Consider the following 22032-nt stretch of genomic DNA (forward strand, 5'->3'; position numbering starts at 1 on the left):
ACGTGTTTAATACCTGTACCTTCAGACAGGAAGACAAAGCAGTTTTCAGCTCTCGAGACAAGTATTCTCACCTTATTCCAAGCTTCTTCTTATAAGAAATAGGAGCAGGAGTCGGCCATTTGGCCCCTTGAGCCTGCTCCGCTATTCAATAAGATCATGGCTGATCTTCTACCTCAACTCCACCTTCCTGCACTATCCCCATATCCCTTGATTCCCTTAATATCCAAAAATCTATCGATCTCTGTCTTGAATATACTCAATGACTGAGCCTCCACAGCTCTGGGGTAGAGAATTCCAAAGATTCACCACCCTCTGAGTGAAGAAATTTCTGCTCCTCTCAGTCGAAAATGGCCGATCCCTTATTCTGAGACTGTGACCCCTGGTTCTAGACTCCCCAGCCAGGGGAAACATCCTCCCTGCATCTACCCTGTCAAGCCCTGTAAGAATTTTGTATGTTTCAATGAGATCACCTCTCATTCTTCTAAACTCCAGAGAATATAGGCCTCGTCTACTCAATCTCTCCTCATAGGACAATCCCCCCGTCCCAGGAACCAGTCTGGTGAACCTTCGTTGCACTCCCTCTATGGCAAATATATCCTTCCTTAGGTAAGGAGACCAAAACTGTACACAATACTCCAGGTGTGGTCTCACCAGGGCCCTATATAATTGTAGTAAGATGTCTTTACTCTTATACTCAAATCCTCTTGTAATAAAGGCCAACATACCATTTGCTTTCCTAATTGCTTGCTGTACCTGCATGTCAACTTTCAGTGATTCGTGTACAAGGGCCCCCAGGTCCCTCTGAACACCAACATTTCCCAATCTCTCACCATTTAAAAAATACTCTGCTTTTCTATTTTTCCTACCAAAGTCGATTAACTTCACATTTCTCCACATTATATTCCATTTGCCATGTTCTTGCCCACTCACTTAGCCTGTCTATATCCCCTTACAGCCCCTTTGCATCCTCCTCACATCTTACACTCCCACCTAGCTTTGTGTCATCAGCAAACTTGGATACATTACATTTGGTCCCCTCATCCAAATCATTGCTATAGATTGTGAATAGCTGAGGCCCAAGCACTGATCCTTGCGGTACCCCACTAGTTACACCTTGCCAACCCGAAAATGACCCGTTTATTCCTACTTTCTGTTTTCTGTCCATTAACCAATCCTCAATCCATGCTAGTATATTGCCCCTAATCCCATGAGCCCTAATTTTATTTAATGACCTCTTGTGTAACACCTTATCGAATGCCTTCTGAAAATCCAAATACACCACATCCACTGGTTCACTTTTATCTATTTGCTAGTTTCAAAATTATGAGGGGCATAGATAGGGTAGATAGAAAGGAACTTTTCCCCTTAGTAGGGGGCATAGATTCAAGGTAAGGGGCAGGAGGTTTAGAGGGGATTTGAGGAAAAAGTTTTTCACCCAGAGGGTGGTTGGAATCTGGAACTCACTGCCTGAAAGGGTGGTAGAGGCAGGAACCCTCACAACATTCATGAAGCATTTAGATGAGCACTTGAAATGCCATAGCATACAAGGCTACGGACCAAATGCTGGAAAATGGGATTAGATTAGACAGGGTTTGATGGCCGGGGCGGACGCGATGGGCCGAAGGGCCTCTTTCTGTGCTGTATAACTCTATGACTCTATAACAGATTTGTCAAACACGATTTCCCTTTCATAAATCCGTGTTGACTCGGCCCAATCCTTTTTTAATTTACTAAGTGCCCTGTTACCACGTCCTTAATAATAGATTCTAGCATTTTCCCGACTACTGATGTCAGGCTAACTGGTCTGTAGTTCCCGTTTTCTCTCTCCCTTCTTTCTTAAATAGTGGGGTTACATTTGCTACCTACCAATCCGCGGGAACCGTTCTAGAATCTATGGAATTTTGGAAAATGACAATCAATGCATCCATTATCTCCATAGTCAACTCTTTCCAAAACCCTAGGATGTAGGCAATCAGGTCCAGGGGATTTATCAGCTTTCAGTCCCATTAATTTCTCCAGTACTATTTTTTTTACTAATACTAATTTCTTTCAGTTCCTAATTCTCACTAGACCCTTGGTTCTCCACTATTTCCGGGAAGATTTTTGCGTATTCTTCCATGAAGACAGACACAAAGGGGTCGATTTTCCCAAACCTGTCGGGAAGAAGGTGGGACTTCAACTTTCGGGTTTTTGACCCGCCTACATCGACGTCCGGCCAATCCGCGCGATTTTCCCTTGATTGACCTTGTTAAGCCCGCCCAGCGGGCTCAGCAGGCCAATTAAGGGCCACCCGGCAACAGGTGACGTCACAGACTGCAATTTCATCTGTCAAGATTTATGAAATATCAGTGCTTCACAGCTGTTTGAAGCTGTGAAACACTGACAGTTTGAGTTCTAACATGAGTCCTTCTGCACAGACTCAGATAGAACTCTCAGCAGCACTCAACGCTGAAGGCTGTCACTTTTCGCAGATCGCAGCCATTCAGCTTTCAGTTCCGGCTGAGTGATGGGCTCCCGACGCCTACAGGAAGAAAGGCTGTTAAGGTAAGTACAGGTAAGTAAAAGTTCTTTACACACTTTAGACACACCAAACACACTTACCTTTGCACTCATGCACCCATCACTCACCTGAGCACCGACGTCGCGACCCCTCCAACTCCTTCAACCCGACGGCCCGCCTGCTCAACCTGGCGTGGTTTGGAGCCGTCGGTAATCCCACATGAAACCCCTCAAAATAGGGATTAGACTAAAAACTGCCTGTTAACTACCTGTTAACAGGCAGTTAATTGGCACTAATCCCTTCCCGCCTGGTTTCGGCGGGTCCCAGTGCGGGGCAGGTACCCACCACCCCTGAAAGTTGCGTGGGGCGGGGTTTTGGGCGGGATGGTGTCGGGACCCCCAAATTCGGGATTCCCCCCCCCCCCCCCCACACGCCTGAAACCCCGCCCAACGGCTCGGGGAAAATCAGGGCCAAAGTATTTGTTTAATTTCTCTGCCATTTGCTTATTTCCCATTATAATTTCTTCTGTCTCAGCCTGTAAAGGACCCACATTTACTTTTGCTAATCTTTGCCTTTTTACATACCTATAGAAGCTTTTACAGCATGTTTTTATGTCTCTTGCTAGTTTACTCTCATATTCTATTTTCCCTTTATCAATTTCTTGGTCCTCCTTTGCTGAATTCTAAAATCCTCCCAATCCTCAGGCTTACTATTCTTTTTGGCAGCATTATAAGCCTCTTCCTTTGATCTAATACTATCTTTAACTTCTCGTTAGCTACGGTTGGACCACTTTTTCAGTGGGGTTTTTGCGCCTTAAAGGAATGTATATTTGTTGTAAATTATGTATTAATTCTTTAAATGTTAGCCATTGCTTCTCTACCATCATACCTTTTAATGTAGTTTCCCAATCTACCTTAGCCAACACGCCCCTCATGCTTACGTAGTTTGCAATTATAATGGCATGAGGGCAGAACTGGCTAAAGTGGACTGGAAAAATAAATTAAAGGGTAAGACAGTTGAAATGCAGTGGCAGACATTTAAGGAGATATTTCATAACTCTTAACAAAAATATATTCCAGTGAGAAAGAGAGATTTTAAGAGAAGGGAGCACCATCCGTGGCTAACTAAGGAAGTAAAGGATGGTATCAAATTGAAAACGAAGGCATACAATGTTGCCAAGATTGGTGGGAGACCAGAGGATTGGGAAATTTTTTAGAAACCAGCAAAGGATGACTAAAAAAATAGTAAAGAGAGAGAAGATGAATTATGAGAGTAAGCTGGCAAGAAAGATTAAAACAGATAGTAAGAGCTTCTACAGGTATATAAAAAGGAAGAGGGTAGCTAAAGTAAACATTGGTCCCTTAGAGGATGAGACTGGGGAATTAATAATGGGGAACGGGGAAATGGCAGAGACTCTGAACAAATATTTTGCATCTGTCTTTACTGTAGAAGACACTAACAACATCCCAATAATGGATTATCAAGGGGCCACAGGAAGTGGGGAACTAAAGACAATCACTATCACTAAGGAAATAGTACTCGGTAAAATAATGGGACTAAAAGACAAGTCCCCTGGACCAGATGGCCTACATCCCAGGGTCTTAAAAGATAGTGGATGCATTGGTTTCAATGTACCAAAATTCCCTGGACTCTGGAGAGGTCCCAGCGGATTGGAAAACCGCAAATGTAACACCCCTATTTAAGAAAGGAAGGAGACAGAAAGCAGGGAACTATAGACCAGTTAGCCTAACATCTGTTGTTGGGAAAATGCTGGAGTCCTTCATTAAGGAAGCAGTAGCAGGGCATTTAGAAAAACATACTGCAGTCAAACAGAGTCAATATGGTTTTAGGAAAGGGAAATCATGTTTAGCAAATTTGCTGGAGTTCTTTGAGGATGTAACAAGCAGGGTGGATAAGGGTGAGCCAGTAGATGTGGTGTATTTGGATTTCCAGAAGGCATTCGATAAGGTGCCACATAAAAGGTTACTGCATAAGATAAGAGCTCACGGAGTTAGGGGTAATATATTAGCATGGATAGAAAATTGGCTAACTAACAGAAAGCAGAGAGTCGGGATAAATGGGTCATTTTCGGGTTGGCAAACGGTAACTAGTGGGGTGCCACAAGGATCGGCGCTGGGGCCCCAATTATTTACAATCTACATTAATGACTTGGATGAAGGGACCGAGTGTAATGTAGCCAAGCTTGCGGATGATACAAAGATGGGTGGGAAAGCAAGTTGTGCAGAGGACTCAAAAAATCTGCAACGGGATATAGACAGGCTAAGGAGTGGGCAAACATTTGGTAGACAGAGTATAATGTGGGAAAGTGCGAGGTTATCCACTTTGGCAGGAAAAATAAAAAAGCAAACTATTATTTAGATGGAGAGAGATTACAAAATGCTACAGTTCAGAGGGACCTGGGGGTCCTTGTGCATGAAACACAAAAAGTTAGCATGCAGGTACAGCAAGTAATCAAAAGACAAATGGAATGTTGGCCTTTATTTCAAGGGGGTTGGAGTATAAAAGCAGGAAGTCCTGCTACAACTGTACAGGGTATTGGTGAGACCACACCTTGAGTACTGCGTACAGTTTTGGTCTCCTTATTTAAAGAAGGATATACTTGCATTGGAGGCAGTTCAGAGACGATTCACTCGGTTAATTCCAGAGATGAGGGGTTTGACTTATGAGGAAAGGTTGAGCAGGCTGGGCCTATACTCACTGGAATTTAGAAGAATGAGAGGTGATCTTATTGAAACATATAAGATACTGAGGGGGCTCGACAAGGTAGACGCAGAGAGGATGTTTTCCCTCATGGGGAAATCTAGAACTCGGGGGCACAGTCTCAGAATAAAGGGTCGCCCTTTTAGAACTGAGATGAGGAGGAACTTCTTCTCTCAGAGGGTCGTAAATCTGTGGAATTCTCTGCCCCAGAGAGCCGTGGAGGCTGGGTCATTAAATACATTTAAAGTGGAGATAGGCAAATTTTTGCAAGATAAGGGAATGAAGGGTTATGGGGAGCGGGCGGGGAAGTGGCTTTGAGCCCAAGATCAGCCATGATCTTACTGAATGGCGGAGCAGGCTCGAGGAGCCAAGCGCTCCTATTTCTTATGTTCTTACTTTGTTTAGATTTAAGACCCTAGTTTCAGATTGAACTAAGTCACTTTCAAACTCAATATAAAATTCTATCATATTTTGGTCACTCTTCCCTAAAGGCCCCTTTACTACAAGGTTATTAATTAACCCTTTCTCATTGCACAATACTAGATCTAAAATAGCCTGTTCCCTAGTTGGTTCCTCAACATACTGATCTAGAAAACTATCTTGTATAGGTTCCATGAACTCGTCCTCCACACTATTACTGCAAATTTGGTTTGCCCAGTCTATATGTAGTTTAAAGTCCCCCGTGATCACTGTATACCCTTGCTACAGGCGCCTCTAATTTCCTTATTTATACTCTGCCATACATTGCAATTACTGTTTGGGGGCCTATAAACAACTCCCACCAATGTTTTCTGCCACTTGCTGTTTCTTAGCTCCACCCAAACTGAATCTACTTCTTGATTTTCGGAGCTAAGATCCTTTCTCTCTACTGTCTTTATCCCATTCTTCATTATCAGGGCGACCCCTCCTCCTTCTCCATTTTGCCTTTCTCTTCTAAAAGTTAAGTATCCTGGAATATTTAGTTCCCAACCTTGGTCACATTGCAACCACGTCTCCGTAATGGCTATTAGATCAAACTTATTAATTTCTATCTGCGCTATTAATTCATCTATTTTGTTGCGAATGCTTCGCACATTCAGATATAGTGCCTTTAGCTTTGACTTATTTCTATTTTTCCCTGATGTCACCTTAGTCACTGATGCCTTATTACCTTTGTTACTCTCTCTGTCCCTTCCTGACCCACTCTGCTTATTTTTACCCACACATTATTCCTTCCATACCACTCTTTGAGCCACGCATTTAAACCTCTAATCTGTTTGTCCCTAAGCCAATTTGCACGTGGCTCAGGTAACAACAGTTATTACGTTTGAGGTTCTGTTTTTTAATTTGGATCCTAGCTCCTCAAACTCCCTCAGCAAAACCTTATTCCTAGTTCTACCTATGTTGTTGGTTCTTATGTGGAGAACTAGATCCTCCCCTCCTACTCCACATTCTCCTCCAGCCGCGATTTTTTTACTATTGAGAAGCCCTGGGGAAAGGCTGAGGCTCACAGTGCAGGACACCAGGAGAAGGGCCCAGGCTCACAGTGCAGGACACCAGGGGAAGGGCCCAAGCTCACAGTGCAGGACACCAGGGGAAGGGCCCAAGCTCACAGTGCAGGACACCAGGAGAAGGGCCCAGGCTCACAGTGCAGGACACCAGGAGAAGGGCCCAAGCTCACAGTGCAGGACACCAGGAGAAGGGCCCAGGCTCACAGTGCAGGACACCAGGAGAAGGGCCCAGGCTCACAGTGCAGGACACCAGGGGAGGGGCCCAGGCTCACAGTGCAGGACACCAGGGGAAGGGCCCAGGCTCACAGTGCAGGACACCAGGGGAAGGGCCCTAGCTCACAGTGCAGGACACCAGGAGAAGGGCCCAGGCTCACAGTGCAGGACACCAGGGGAAGGGCCCAAGCTCACAGTGCAGGACACCAGGGGAAGGGCCCAAGCTCACAGTGCAGGACACCAGGGGAAGGGCCCTAGCTCACAGTGCAGGACACCAGGGGAAGGGCCCAAGCTCACAGTGCTGGACAGCACCGAGGTTGGAAAGAGTAGGAGGGAAGTTCAGGTAAATCAGTAAGTAGTGATGAGGTGACACCAAGCTCGGGCTGAAGTAAGGGAAAAGTGAGGGGCGTTAGGGGGCCCTGGAAAACGAGTCCTGACAAAAGACCAGAGCGGACCTGCGTGGGAACACTGAGCATCGGCGGCAGTTTAAAATCGGCGGCAGTGAGTGAGGAGCGGCCCGACCAGAGCGGACCTGTGTGGGAACACTGAGCATCGGCGGCAGTTTAAAATCGGCGGCAGTGAGCCAGGCGAGGCCCGACCAATTCAACAGCCGGGGAGAGAGGTAAAAAGTAATCAAAGTGTGATGTCACCAGGAAGCAGGTAAGTGATTGGTTGGTGAGTATTTCTCTTTTTTTAAAACTTTAACTCTGGTTTATAGTGTCTATAAGGTCTCTCCGGTGTAGTGGGGACTGTTGGTAAACCAGTTAACTGTAGTGTAATAGTGGGATTGATTGATTTAATTTAAATTCAATTAATTAAAGGGTAAGTCATGGCAGGACAGCCGAGCCCCATGATATGCTCCTCCTGCGATATGTGGGAACTCAGGGACACTTCCTGTGTCCCTGACAACTACATGTGCAGGAAGTGCATCCAGCTGCAGCTACTGACAGACCGCATTGCGGCGCTGGAGCTGCGATTGGATGCATGTTGGAGTGTTCACGATGCTCAGGACATCGTGAATAGCACGTTTACAGGGTTGGACACACCGCAGGTAGAGGTTGGACAGGAAGAAAGGGAACGGGTGACCAACAGGCAGAGTACTAGGCGCAGGCAGGTAGTGCAGGGGTCCCCTGTGGCCATCCCCCTCTCCAACAGATACACCACTTTGGGTACTGTTGGGGGGGATGGCTTATCAGAGGAAGGCAGCAGCAGCCAACTTCCTGGCACCAGGGGTGGCTCTGCTGCACAGAATGGGAGGAAAAAGAGGGGTAGAGCTATAGTAATAGGGGATTCAATTGTAAGGGGAATAGACAGGCGTTTCTACGGCCGCAAACGAGACTCCAGGATGGTGTGTTGCCTCCCTGGTGCAAGGGTCAAGGATGTCTCAGAGCGGCTGCAGAACATCTTGGAAGGGGAGGGTGAACAGCCAGTCGTCGTGGTGCATATAGGCACCAACGATATAGGTAAAAAGTGGGATGAGGTCCTAAAAGCGGAATATAGGGAGTTAGGACATAAATTTAAAAACAGGACCTCAAAGGTAGTAATCTCAGGATTGCTACCAGTGCCACGTGCTAGTCAGAGTAGAAATAGAAGGATACTTCAGATGAATACGTGGCTAGAGGAATGGTGCAAGGGGGAGGGATTCAAGTTCCTGGGACATTGGAACCGGTTCTGGGGGAGGTGGGACCAGTTCAAACCGGACGGTTTGCACCTGGGCAGGGCTGGAACCGATGTCATAGGGGGAATGTTTGCTAGTGCTGTGGGGGAAGGTTTAAATTTAAATGGCAGGGGGTTGGGAACCTGAGCAGGGAGACAGAGGAAAGGGAAACAAGGATAAAAGCAAGAGATAGGAAGGAGAAAAACAAAAGTGGCAGTCAGAGAAATCAACGGTCTAAATCAAATGTGGCCACAGTAAATAATAATTCTAATAGGTCTAAGAGCACTAAAAAAACAAGCCTGAAGGCTTTGTGTCTTAATGCGAGGAGCATTTGTAATAAGGTGGATGAATTGGCTGCGCAAATAGAGGTAAGCGAATACGATTTGGTTGGGATTACGGAAACGTGGCTCAAGGATGGCCAAGACTGGGAACTCAACATCCAGGGGTATTCGATATTCAGGAAAGATAGGCAAAAAGGAAAGGGAGGTGGGGTAGCATTACTGGTTAAAGAAGGGATTAACACAATTGTAATGAAGGATATTAGCTCTGATGATGTGGAATCTGTATGGGTAGAATTGAGAAATACTAAGGGGAAAAAAACATTAGTGGGAATGGTATATAGACCTCCAAACAGTAAGGCGGAGGTTGGGGATGGCATTAAAAGGGAAATTAAAGAAGCGTGCAATAAGGGCACAGCAGTCATCATAGAAACATAGAGATAGGAACAGGAGTAGGCCATTCGGCCCTTCGAGCCTGCTCCGCCATTCAATGAGATCATGGCTGATCTTCGTCTGAGATCATAGCTGATCTTACCAGTTCAGTACCCCGTCCCCGCCTTTTCTCCGTAACCCTTAATCCCCTTAGCCTTCAGAAATATATCCAATTCTCTCTTGAAAATATTTATTGAATTAGCCTTCACAGCCCTCTGTGGCAGGGAATTCCACAGGCTCACCACTCTGAGTGAAGAAATTCTTCCTCATCTCTGTTTTAAATGATTTGCCCGCTATTTTTAGACTGTGGCCCCTGGTTCTGTGCTCCCCTGCCATTGGAAACATTCTCTCTGAATTCAGCCTGTCCAGGCCTGCCATAATTTTATATGTTTCGATGAGATCCCCTCTCAATCTTCTAAACTCCAGTGAGTACAAGCCCAAACGATTCAATCTCTCCTCGTAGGTCATTCCCGCCATTCCAGGTATCAGCCTGGTGAATCGCCGCTGCACTCTTTCCATGGCAAGAACATCCTTCCGCAGATGGGGCGACCAAAACTGTACACAATACTCCAGATGCGGTCTCACCAGCACCTTGTACAGCTGTAGTAAGGTATCCCTATTCCTATACTCGAACCCCCTTGATATGAAGGCCAACATACCATTTGCCTTCTTAATCGCCTGTTGCACCTGCATGCTCTCCTTCAGTGACTGGTGCACAAGAACACCCAGGTCCCTCTGCACTTCCCCATCTCCCAATCTATTGCCATTTTGATAATAATCCACCCTCCTGTTTTTACCCCCAAAGTGGATAACCTCGCATTTATCCACATTATAGTGCATCTGCCACGTATCCGCCCATTCCCCCAACCTGTCCAAATCGCACTGTAGCCTCCTGACATCCTCATCAGAGCCCACCCCTCCTCCTAGTTTAGTGTCGTCAGCGAATTTGGAAATATTGCATCCAATTCCCTGATCCAGATCATTTATATATATTGTGAACAGCTGGGGTCCCAGGACAGATCCTTGCGGCACCCCGCTGGTCACTGCCTGCCACTCCGAAAACGAGCCGTTTATTCCAACTCTCTGTTTTCTATCCGCCAGCCAGTTCTCTATCCACGTTAATACTTTGCCCCCAATCCCATGAGCCTTAATTTTGCATGATAATCTTTTGTGTGGAACCTTATCGAAGGCTTTCTGGAAGTCAAGGTACACCACATCCACTGGCTCTCCCCCATCTATTTTACCAGTTACTTCCTCAATCATGGGTGACTTTAATCTACATATAGATTGGGCCAACCAAATTGGTAACAATACTGCGGAGGAGGAATTCCTGGAGTGTTTACGGGATGGTTTCCTGGACCAATATGTCGAGGAACCAACCAGAGATCAGGCCATCTTAGACTGGGTATTATGTAACGAGAAAGGATTAATTAGCAATCTTGTTGTATGAGGTCCCTTGGGTCGGAGCGATCATAATATGATCGAATTCTTCATTAAGATGGAGAATGAAATAGTTGACTCAGAGACTAGGGTCCTCAATTTAAATAAAGGAAACTACGATGGTCTGAGGAGCGAGTTGGGTAGGATTGATTGGGGAATGTCACTCAAAGGGTTGACGGTGGATGGGCAATGGCAAACATTCAAAGACCGAATGGATGAGCTACAGAATTTGTTCATCCCAGTTTGGCATAAAAATAAAACAAAAAAGGTGACTCAACCGTGGCTAACAAGGGAAATTAGGGATAGCATAAGATCCAAGGAGAGGACATATAAATTGGCCAGAAAAAGCAATAATCCTGAGGATTGGGAGCAGTTTAGGATTCAAAGGAGGACAAAGGGATTAATTAAGAAAGGGAAAATAGAATATGAGAGTAAGCTTTCAGGGAACATAAAAACTGACTGTAACAGCTTTTATAGATATGTGAAAAGAAAAAGATTGGTGAAGTCAAGCGTAGGTCCCTTGCAGTCAGAGAATCAGGGGAATTTATAATGGGGAACAAAGAAATGGCAGACCAATTAAATACATATTTTGGTTCTGTCTTCACAAAGGAGGACACAAATAACCTCCCAGAGATGCCGGGGAACATAGGGTCTGATGAAAGGGTGGAACTGAAAGAAATCAGTATTTGTAGGGAAATGGTGTTAGGAAAATTGATGGGACTGAAGGCCAATAAATCCCCAGGGCCTGATAATCTACATCCTAGGGTACTTAAGGAAGTGGCCCTAGAAATAGTAGATGCATTTCTGGTCATCTTCCAGAACTCGATAGACTCTGGAACAGTACCCATGGATTGGAGGGTAGCTAATGTTACCCCACTATTCAAAAAAGGTGATAGAGAAAAAGCGGGGAATTATAGACCGGTAAGCCTGACATCGGTAGTGGGGAAAATGCTAGAGTCCATTATAAAAGATGTAATAGCAGAGCACTTGGAAAGCAGTGACAGGATCGGACAAATTCAACATGGATTTACAAAAGGTAAATCATGCTTGACTAATCTACTGGAATTTTTTGAGGATGTAACTGGTAAAATAGATACGGGAGAACCAGTGGATGTGGTGCATTTGGACTTTCAGAAAGCTTTCAATAAGGTCCCGTATAAGAGATTAGCATGCAAAATTAAGGCACATGAGATTGGGGGCAAGGTATTGACTTGGATAGAGAACTGGTTGGCGGACAGGAAGCAAAGAGTTGGAATAAACGGGTTGTTTTCCGAGTGGCAGGCAGTGACTAGTGGGGTACTGCAAGGATCGGTCCTAGGACCCCAGCTGTTCACAATATATATTAATGATCTGGACGAGAAAATTGGATGTAATATCTCCAAATTTGCAGATGACACAAAGCTGGGTGGGAGGGTATGCTGTGAGGAGGATGTCGTGAAACTCCAGTACGATTTGGACATGTTGGGTGACTGGGCAGAAACATGGCAAATGCACTATAATGTGGATAAATGTGAGGTTATCCACTTTGGTGGCATAAACAGGAAGGCAGATTATTATTTGAATGGCAATAGATTGGGAGAAGGGGAAGTGCAACGAGACCTGGGTGTCCTTGTGCACCAGTCGCTGAAGGTAAGCATGCAGGTGCAGCAGGCGGTTAAGAAGGCAAATGGTATGTTGGCCTTCGTAGCAAGAGGGTTTGAGTACAGGAACAAGGATGTCTTGCTACAGTTGTACAGGGCCTTGGTGAGACCGCACCTTGAGTATTGTGTGCAGTTTTGGTCACCTTACCTGAGGAAGGACATTCTCGCCATGGAAGGAGTGCAGCGAAGATTCACCAGGCTGATACCTGGGATGGCAGGAATGATGTATGAGGAGAGATTGTGTCGATTGGGCTTATACTCACTGGAGTTTAGAAGATTGAGAGGGGATCTCATCGAAACCTATAAAATTCTGTCAGGCCTGGACAGACTAGATGCAGGAAGGATGTTTCTGATGGCCGGGGAGTCCAGAACCAGGGGTCATAGTCTAAGGATAAGGGGTATGCCATTTAGGACTGAAATGAGGAGGAATTTCTTCACCCAGAGAGTGGTGAACCTGTGGAATTCTCTGCCACAGTGGAGGCCAGTTCATTAAATATATTCAAGAAAGAGTTGGATATATTTCTTAAGGCTAAAGGGATCAAGGGATATGGGGAGAAGGCAGGGACAGGGTACTGAATTTGGATGATCAGCCATGATCTCATTGAATGGCGGAGCAGGCTCGAAGGGCCTACTCCTGCTCCTATCTTCTATGTTTCTATGTAATACTTGTAAGAAAGGTACTGCAATAATCGTGGGTGATTTTAATCTTCATATAGATTGGACAAATCAAATTGGCAAAAGCAGCCTTGAGGACGAGTTCATAGTGTATTCGGGACAGTTTCTTGGAACAATAAGTTGTGGAACCTACCAGCGAACAGGCTATTTTAGATCTGGTAATGTGTAATGAAACAGGATTAATTAATGATCTCATAGTAAAGGATCATCTAGGGAAGAGTGATCATAACATGATAGAATTCCACATTCAGTTTGAAGGCGAGAAACTTGGGTCTGAAACTAGAGTATTAAACTTAAATAAAGGCAATTACAAAGGTATGAGGAGAGAGTTGGCTAAAGTGGACTGGGAAAATAGATTAGAAGGTAAGACAATGGAAAAGCAGTGGCAGACATTTAAAGAGATATTTCATGACTCTCAACAAAGATATATTTCAGTGAAAAAGGCTTGAAGAGAAGGATGAACTAACCATGGCTAACCAAGGAAGTTAAGGATGGTGTCAAATTGAAAGAAAAGGCATACAATGTTGCAAAGATTAGGAAAATCTTAGAAACCAGCAAAGGATGACTAAAAAAATAATAAAGAGGGAGAAAATAGCTTATGAGAGTAAACTAGCAAGAAATATAAAAACTGACAGTAAGAGCATCTACAAGTATATAAAAAGGAAGAGAGTAGCTAAAATAAACATTGGTCCCTTAGAGGATGAGACTGGGGAAATAATAATGGGAAACAAGGAAATGGCAGAGGATTTGAACAAATATTTTGTATCTGTCTTCACAGTAGAGGACACTAAAAACATCCCAGTAATAGTAGAAAATCAAGGGGCAAAAGGGAGGGAGAAACTGAAAACAATCACTATCACTAGAGAAAAAGTGCTAGGCAAACTTATGGGTCTAAAGGCTGACAAGTCCCCTGGACCTGATGGCCTGTATCCTAGGGTCTTAAAAGAAGTGGCTACAGAGATCTTCCAAAATTCCCTTGACTCTGGAAAAGTCCCTGCGGATTGGAAAACTGCAAATGTAACGCCCTTAGTCAAAAAAGGAGGGAGACAGAAAGCAGGAAACTATAGGTCAGTTAGCCTAACATCTGTTGGCAAAATGCTCGAATCCATGATTAAGGAAGTAGTAGCAGGGCATTTAGAAAATCACAATACAATCAAACAGTCAACATGGTTTTATGAAAGGGAAATCGTGTTTGACAAATCTATTAGAGTTCTTTGAGGATGTAACGAGCAGGGTGGATTAAAGGGGAACCAGTAGATGTAGTGTATTTGGATTTCCAAAAGGAATTCAACAAGGTGCCATATAAAAGGTTACTGCACAAGATAAGAGCTCATGGTTTTGGGGGTAATATATTAGATTGGATAGAGGATTGGCTAACTAACAGAAAACAGAGAGTCGAGATAAATGGGTCATTTTCAGGATGGCAATCTGTAACTAGTGGGGTGCCACAGGGATCAGTGCTGGGGCCTCAACTATTTTCAATCTATATTAATGACTTGGATGAAGGAAGCGAGTGTATTGTAGCCAAATTTGCAGACGGTACAAAGATAGGTGGAAAACAAGTTGTGAGGAGGACATAAAGAGTCTACAAAGGGATATAGAGAGGTTAAGTGTGTGGGCAAGAATTTGGCAGATGGAGTATAATGTGGGAAAATGTGAGGTTATCCACTTTGGTAGGAAGAATAGAAAATAAAAATATTATTTAAATGGAGAGAGACTACAGAATGCTGCGGTACAGAGGGATCTGGGTGTCCTCGTACATGAAACACAAAAAGTTAGCATGCAGGTACAGCAAGTAATTAGAAAGGCAAATGGAATGTTGGCCTTTATTGCAAGGGGGTGGAGTATAAAAGTAGGGAAGTCTTGCTACAACTGTATAGGGTGCTGGTGAGACCACACCTGGAGTACTGCGTACAGTTTTGGTCTCCTTATTTAAGGAGGGATATACTTGCATTGGAGGCAGTTCAGAGAAGGTTCACTAGGTTGATTCCTGGGATGAAGGGGTTGTCTTATGAGGAAAGGTTGAGCAGGTTGGGCCTATACTCATTGGAGTTTAGAAGAATGAGAGGTGATCTTATTGAAACATATAAGATTCTGACGGGGCTCGACAGGGTGGATGCTGAGAGGATGTTTCCCCTCGTGGGGGAATCTAGAACTAGGGGGCATAGTCTCAGAATAAAGGGTCGCCCATTTAAGACGGAGATGAGGAGGAATTTCTTCTCTCAGAGGGTCGTGAATCTTTGGAATTCTTTACCCCAGAGCGCTGTGGAAGCGGAGTCATTGAATATATTCAAGGCGGAGATAGACAGATTTTTAAGCAACAGGGGAGTCAAGGGTTATGGGGAGCGGGCGGGAAAGTGGAGTCGAGGCCAAAATCGGATCAGCCATGATCTCATTAAATGGCGGAAAAGGCACAAGGGGCCAAATGGCCGACTCCTGCTTCTATTTCTTATATTCTTAATACAGTTACAGGTTGTCTCCTTCTAAACTTAGGCTGTGAGGATAGAGCATGTTGAGCTGTCGGTAAAGTACGTGCAGCTGTCACTGGAGACAGCAGTTTGAAGTGAGTATTGAGAATATCACACGGATTAAAAGTGTGATCCTTCTTGTAATTACTGCTAGTAATTTTCTAAGTAAATCTAGTTAAACACCACTAGGCAGGGGTAAGCTGCTCTTACACCGCAAACGGCGCCAGTTCCTGAAAGTGCACTCTCATGCAGCCAGTTGCAAAGCGACCATAAAAAGGCTAGGATCGGCGGCTGGGAAGCCCCATCGTTAACTAGTTTACCAGCCACTGGACTCATGGAGCCCGGCAGTCTCCCCTGTGGCTTTCAGCCAGCTGCACAAGACTTGTGCTTCCGGGAACTGGTGGTGCTAACACGGATCTTGCACAGCTTTAATAGCGAGGAATATTCCGCTAACTGGTGAGTTCAGTGAAGAAAGAATTTGCATTTCTATAGCGCCTTTCACGACCTCAGGATGTCCCAAAGTGCTTTACAGCCACGAAGTACTTTTGAAGTGTAGTTGCTGTTACAATGTTGGAACCCGTACAACACAGAGTTACTGGGTTGCTAACATTCAGCACCAGCTCATTCTTTCTATCTTTGGTAACCAGGCAACTGAAAATCCTGTTCACGTTCACAGTGAGAGCAGGGCTGACAGTAATTAGATACTGCGGACACGTTGTAGGTGATAAGTAGTTGGCAGGTGCTGATGGGTCAATGACTCTGGCTCTGTGCTCAGAGTCATCAGAATTCTGGCAGAACCATCACACGAGTCTAGTGCAATAGTCAGCGCCAGTAGCAGTCATTTCAGGGGTATTTTACTTATCTTCTCCCTTCCTCTACCCAAGTGGTGCCTCTTGTTGGTGTTCAGCTCTACAGAAGCAGCCCACCTTCTGGTATTTTGTCCAGACGGCCATTCCTCATCTGTGAACCTACACGTTGACCGTCAGTGGGCTATTCGAGCAAGGAGGGCATCACGGCTGACCATAGGAACAGGAGGAGGCCATTCAGCCACTCGAGCCTGTTCCGCCATTCAATTAGATCGTGGCTGATCTGTTTCTTAACTCCATCCACCCACCTTGGTTCCATAACCCTTAAAACCCTTACCCAACAAAAACCTATCAATCTCAGATTTGAAATGTTAATTTGACCCCCAACCTCAACAGCATATTGGGAGAGAGTTCCAGATTTCCACTACTCTTTGTGTGAGGAAGTGCTTCCTGACGTCACTCCTGAACGGCCTGGCTCTAAGTTTAAGGTTACGCCCCCTTGTTCTGGACTCTCCCCACCAGAGGAAATAGTTTCTCTCTATCTCTACCCTATCGAATCCTTTAATCATCTTAAACACCTCGATTAGATCACCCCTTAATCTTCTATTCTCAAGGGAATACAAGTCTACTCGATGCAACCTGTCCTCATAATTTAACCCTTTTAGCCCCGGGATAATTCTGGTGAATCTGCGCTGCCCCCACTCCTAGGCCAATCTATCCTTCCTGCGGTGTGGTGCCCAGGACTGAACGCAGTGCTCCAGATGGGGTCTGACCAGAGCTTTATACAACTGAACTCAATCCTGTCCATCTGTGCTGAGGAACTGTCCTGCAAGTGTCACCGGACCGTGATCAGGAGCGGGAACCGTGATCTGTTGCCTTCTAGCCCGGGGCTGCCGAGACTAATTGTAGCAACCCAACTATTACCCAGCTGAGATGAGCTAACCGAGCACAGACCGAGGTTTGAACCTTCTGCTCCGTATGCTTTCCAATCACACTCGCCGCTGTAAGCTCGGGGTAAGATTTAATCGCACAGAATCTGCTCATCACAAAAACATCTGCCACCTATTTCTCAATAAAATGTGCCAAAAACTATGCAACAAAACAAATGAACTGTACTTAATCTCGTTTCTACTTGTGGGATCTTGCTGTGCATAATATGGCTGTGCATTTTCCTGCATAACACCGACTCCATTTTATAGCAATGTGTTGTATGTGAAGCGCTTTGAGACGTGATGACTGACGTGACAAAGTGCTATATAAATGCAAGTGCTTCTTTTTACAGATATGTTTCAGGTGGTGACCTTGTGCTACTGGATATCAAACACTAGTGGGCAGTATTCTACTGTACACTCAATGTACACTAGAGGCATCTAATGGCAACATGAAGGTACTGCAATAATTTATCAAATCAATCAGAAAGGAAGAAAGACTTGCATTTATATAGCATCTTTCATGACCTCAGGACGATCAAAGCGTTTTACAGCCAATAAAGTATTTTTGAAGTGTAGTCACTGTTGTAATGTAGAAAACGCAGCAGCCAATTTGAGCACAGCAAGATCCCACACACAGAAATGTGATAATGATCAGATAATCTGTTTTAATGATGTTGGTTGAGGAATAAATCTCGGACAGACCACCCTGCTCTTCTTCTAAAAGTGGCATGGGAACCTTGACTTCCACCTGAGAGAACAAACGGGGTTAATACCTGATCAAAAAGGCTGCACCTCCAACAGTGCAGCACTCCCTCAATACTGCACTGGAGTGTTAGCCTAGATAATGCGCTCAAGTCTCAGGAGTGGAACTTTAACCCACAACCGACTGACTCAGAGGCGAGAGTGCTGCCCACTGAGCCACGACTGACATAGGAAATTAATGCTTAAACAAAGTTGTCAATTATCAGAATATTTGAATTAAACAACTATGAGAAGTAGACAGTTCAAACACTGACTACAATGAGTGTGGCTGAGTTTAATAAAACACCCCTATTCCACTGGTTTCCACCACAGTGTGTGCAGTCTAGCGGGCTGGGATAAGACTGGGACCTGGTGTGGCCCTAAGCCATGTGGACCAGAGGGTTCCACTGCCAGCCTGATTGCTCCGTCCTGCCAGAGTGAGCTACCTCAGCCACGGCAGCAATTGTGGTTCTGCGATGGGCCTGAGCAACCCCATGGCAAACGTCATTGGGCCGAGGTCACGGGGAGCGACTGGCACCCGTCAGTACATCGTACAGCAAGAGCTTGCGTCTTCAGGAGAGGAGGAAAGGGACAAAAGAGTTAAGCGAGATTGCACGGTGTTGGGTAAAATGTTGGGCTGACAGTGCTGGCCTCGCCATGCCACACTGTAATTGGTACAATCCTGAAAACCCAAAACTGATGGACGGATGGTAATTATTTTATTCAGCACCATGACTTCTACAATGACACGCCTGCAACACTGTATAATTTACTACAGATTAATAACATGCACAATTTCAAGTTCCATCAGGGTTTTGCAGTTCCCCCGTGTATGACAGGAGGAAAGACAGAGCTCGATATGCTGATCAGCAACACGCCAGACATGGTGCGAAACTGAGTTCCGAAACACCGTTTAAATTAAATGGAAAGGTGAAGGTACAATTACTGAGAAAACTCACAGCAATCTCAGCCATGACTTACAATCTATTCATTCAATTCAAACTCCGCCTGATTTACAAAATCCAAACCAGCTCCAGAGGTCTTCCAGTGTAAAAGACAAATAATTTGACATTTCTGAGCAGAGCATAGATGTTCATGTTCAAGGTGGATTGAGTCATCCTTATAACACACAGAAACTTCACTAGGTTTGAATTACACAACCAGGAATGGCTGCACTGCTGTCAGCGGGGTCTGCCTTGTCCGACTATAATTTAATCTTCACACACTGCAGCTTTCTCATGCCTCAGTTGGTAAATTTGCCACCCAGTGTGAAAGTGCTCTTCGCAGACCAGAAGGTCCCAGGTTAAACCCATTCTCCGTGCTGGGCAAGCAGATCCCAGCCAAGACAGCAGCTGAGGCATTACAACTAATCCCAGCGACCCTGGGCTACGAGCAGGACAGGGTTCAGCCTAAGTTCCTGCTCTTGATCACCATCCAACATGTGTGTGGACAGGATTCAGCTTCGCTGTGATGCTACACCACCACTGAAGAACTTTCGGACGCTCACTGTCCAGGTTCACACTTGAGGGCCCAATTACATGAGGTATCAGATGGCAAACAGCTTCAGGAACTGTACCCCAGTGAGAGTCAGCACCTTCAGGAACTGTACCCCAGTGAGAGTCAGCACCTTCAGGAACTGTACCCCAGTGAGAGTCAGCACCTTCAGGAACTGTACCCCAGTGAGAGTCAGCACCTTCAGGAACTGTACCCGAGTGAGAGTCAGCACCTTCAGGAGCTGTACCCCAGTGAGAGTCAGCACCTTCAGGAACTGTACCCCAGTGAGAGTCAGCACCTTCAGGAACTGTACCCCAGTGAGAGTCGGCACCTTCAGGAACAGAACCCCAGTGAGAGTCAGCACCTTCAGGAACTGTACCCCAGTGAGAGTCAGCACCTTCAGGAACTGTATCCCAGTGAGAGTCAGCACCTTCAGGAACTGTATCCCAGTGAGAGTCAGCACCTTCAGGAACTGTACCCCAGTGAGAGTCAGCACCTTCAGGAACTGTACCCCAGTGAGAGTCAGCACCTTCAGGAACTGTACCCCAGTGAGAGTCGGCACCTTCAGGAACTGTACCCCAGTGAGAGTCGGCACCTTCAGGAACTGTACCCCAGTGAGAGTCAGCACCTTCAGGAACTGTACCCCAGTGAGAGTCAGCACCTTCAGGAACTGTACCCCAGTGAGAGTCAGCACCTTCAGGAACTGTACCCCAGTGAGAGTCAGCACCTTCAGGAACTGTACCCCAGTGAGAGTCAGCACCTTCAGGAACAGAACCCCAGTGAGAGTCAGCACCTTCAGGAACTGTACCCCAGTGAGAGTCAGCACCTTCAGGAGCTGTACCCCAGTGAGAGTCAGCACCTTCAGGGACTGTACCCCAGTGAGAGTCGGCACCTTCAGGAACAGAACCCCAGTGAGAGTCAGCACCTTCAGGAACTGTACCCCAGTGAGAGTCAGCACCTTCAGGAGCTGTACCCCAGTGAGAGTCAGCACCTTCAGGAACTGTACCCCAGTGAGAGTCGGCACCTTCAGGAACAGAACCCCAGTGAGAGTCGGCACCTTCAGGAACAGAACCCCAGTGAGAGTCGGCACCTTCAGGAACTGTACCCCAGTGAGAGAGTCGGCACCTTCAGGAACTGTACCCCAGTGAGAGAGTCGGCACCTTCAGGAACTGTACCCCAGTGAGAGTCAGCACCTTCAGGAACTGTACCCCAGTGAGAGTCAGCACCTTCAGGAACTGTACCCCAGTGAGAGTCAGCACCTTCAGGAACTGTACCCCAGTGAGAGTCAGCACCTTCAGGAACTGTACCCCAGTGAGAGTCAGCACCTTCAGGAACGTACCCCAGTCAGAGTCAGCACCTTCAGGAGCTGTACCCCAGTGAGAGTCAGCACCTTCAGGAACTGTACCCCAGTGAGAGTCGGCACCTTCAGGAACTGTACCCCAGTGAGAGGCAGCACCTTCAGGAACTGTACCCTAGTGAGAGTCAGCACCTTTAGGAACTGTACCCCAGTGAGAGTCGGCACCTTCAGGAACTGTACCCCAGTGAGAGTCAGCACCTTCAGGAACGGTACCCTAGTGAGAGTCAGCACCTTTAGGAACTGTACTCCAGTGAGAGTCGGCACCTTTAGGAACTGTACCCCAGTGAGAGTCAGCACCTTCAGGAACTGTACCCCAGTGAGAGAGTCAGCACCTTCAGGAACGGTACCCTAGTGAGCTAAGTGGGCTGTAATCCTAGGGTAAGAAAGTGTGAAAATGGGAACTGTTCCTATGCATTAGTCCAATAATCCAAAAGTTACAATCACTGAAGTTGATGAACTTTAATTGAATTTTCAGGCCAGCCTGGAGAAGGAAGCACTTAGACTGCAACGCTTGCTAACAATGGGCCGAGTGCCCCAGGCAGCTGCATGCAGTGAGTATTACATAAGAAATAGGAGCAGGAGTCAGCCATACAGCCCCTTGATCATGCTCTGCCATTCAATAAGATCATGGCTGAAACATAACATAGAAACATAGAAGATAGGAGCAGGAGTAGGCCATTCGGCCCTTCGAGCCTGCTCCGCCATTCAATGAGATCATGGCTGATCATCCAAATTCAGTACCCTGTCCCTGCCTTCTCCCCATATCCCTTGATCCCTTTAGCCTTAAGAAATATATCCAACTCCTTCTTGAATATATTTAATGAATTGGCCTCTACTGCCTTCTTTGGTAGAGAATTCCACAGGTTCACCACTCTCTGGGTGAAGAAATTCCTCCTCATCTCTGTCCTAAATGGCTTACCCCTTATCCTTAGACTGTGACCCCTGGTTCTGGACTCCCCGACCATCGGGAACACCCTTCCAGCATCTAGTCTGTCTAGTCCTGTTAGAATTTTATAAGTTTCGATGAGATCCCCTCTCATTCTTCTAAACTCCAGCGAGTACAAGCCCAATCGACCCAATCTCCCCTCGCACGTCATTCCTGCCATCCCAGGTATCAGCCTGGTGAATCTTCGCTGCACTCCCTCCATGGCAAGAACATCCTTCCTCAGATAAGGCGACCAAAACTGC

At 45.9% G+C, this 22032-nt stretch overlaps 1 protein-coding gene across 8 annotated transcripts in view; it reads right to left on the bottom strand.

Moving 5' to 3' along the window:
- Positions 1–22032, bottom strand: part of LOC147097457 (neogenin-like) — a 217927-nt gene that overhangs the window by 131106 nt on the left and 64789 nt on the right. The window lies entirely within an intron of this gene.

This window comes from Somniosus microcephalus, chromosome 32, assembly GCF_052327205.1.
Source record: "Somniosus microcephalus isolate GS21.2 chromosome 32, FLI_Smic_1.0, whole genome shotgun sequence".
Lineage (NCBI taxonomy): Eukaryota > Metazoa > Chordata > Chondrichthyes > Squaliformes > Somniosidae > Somniosus > Somniosus microcephalus.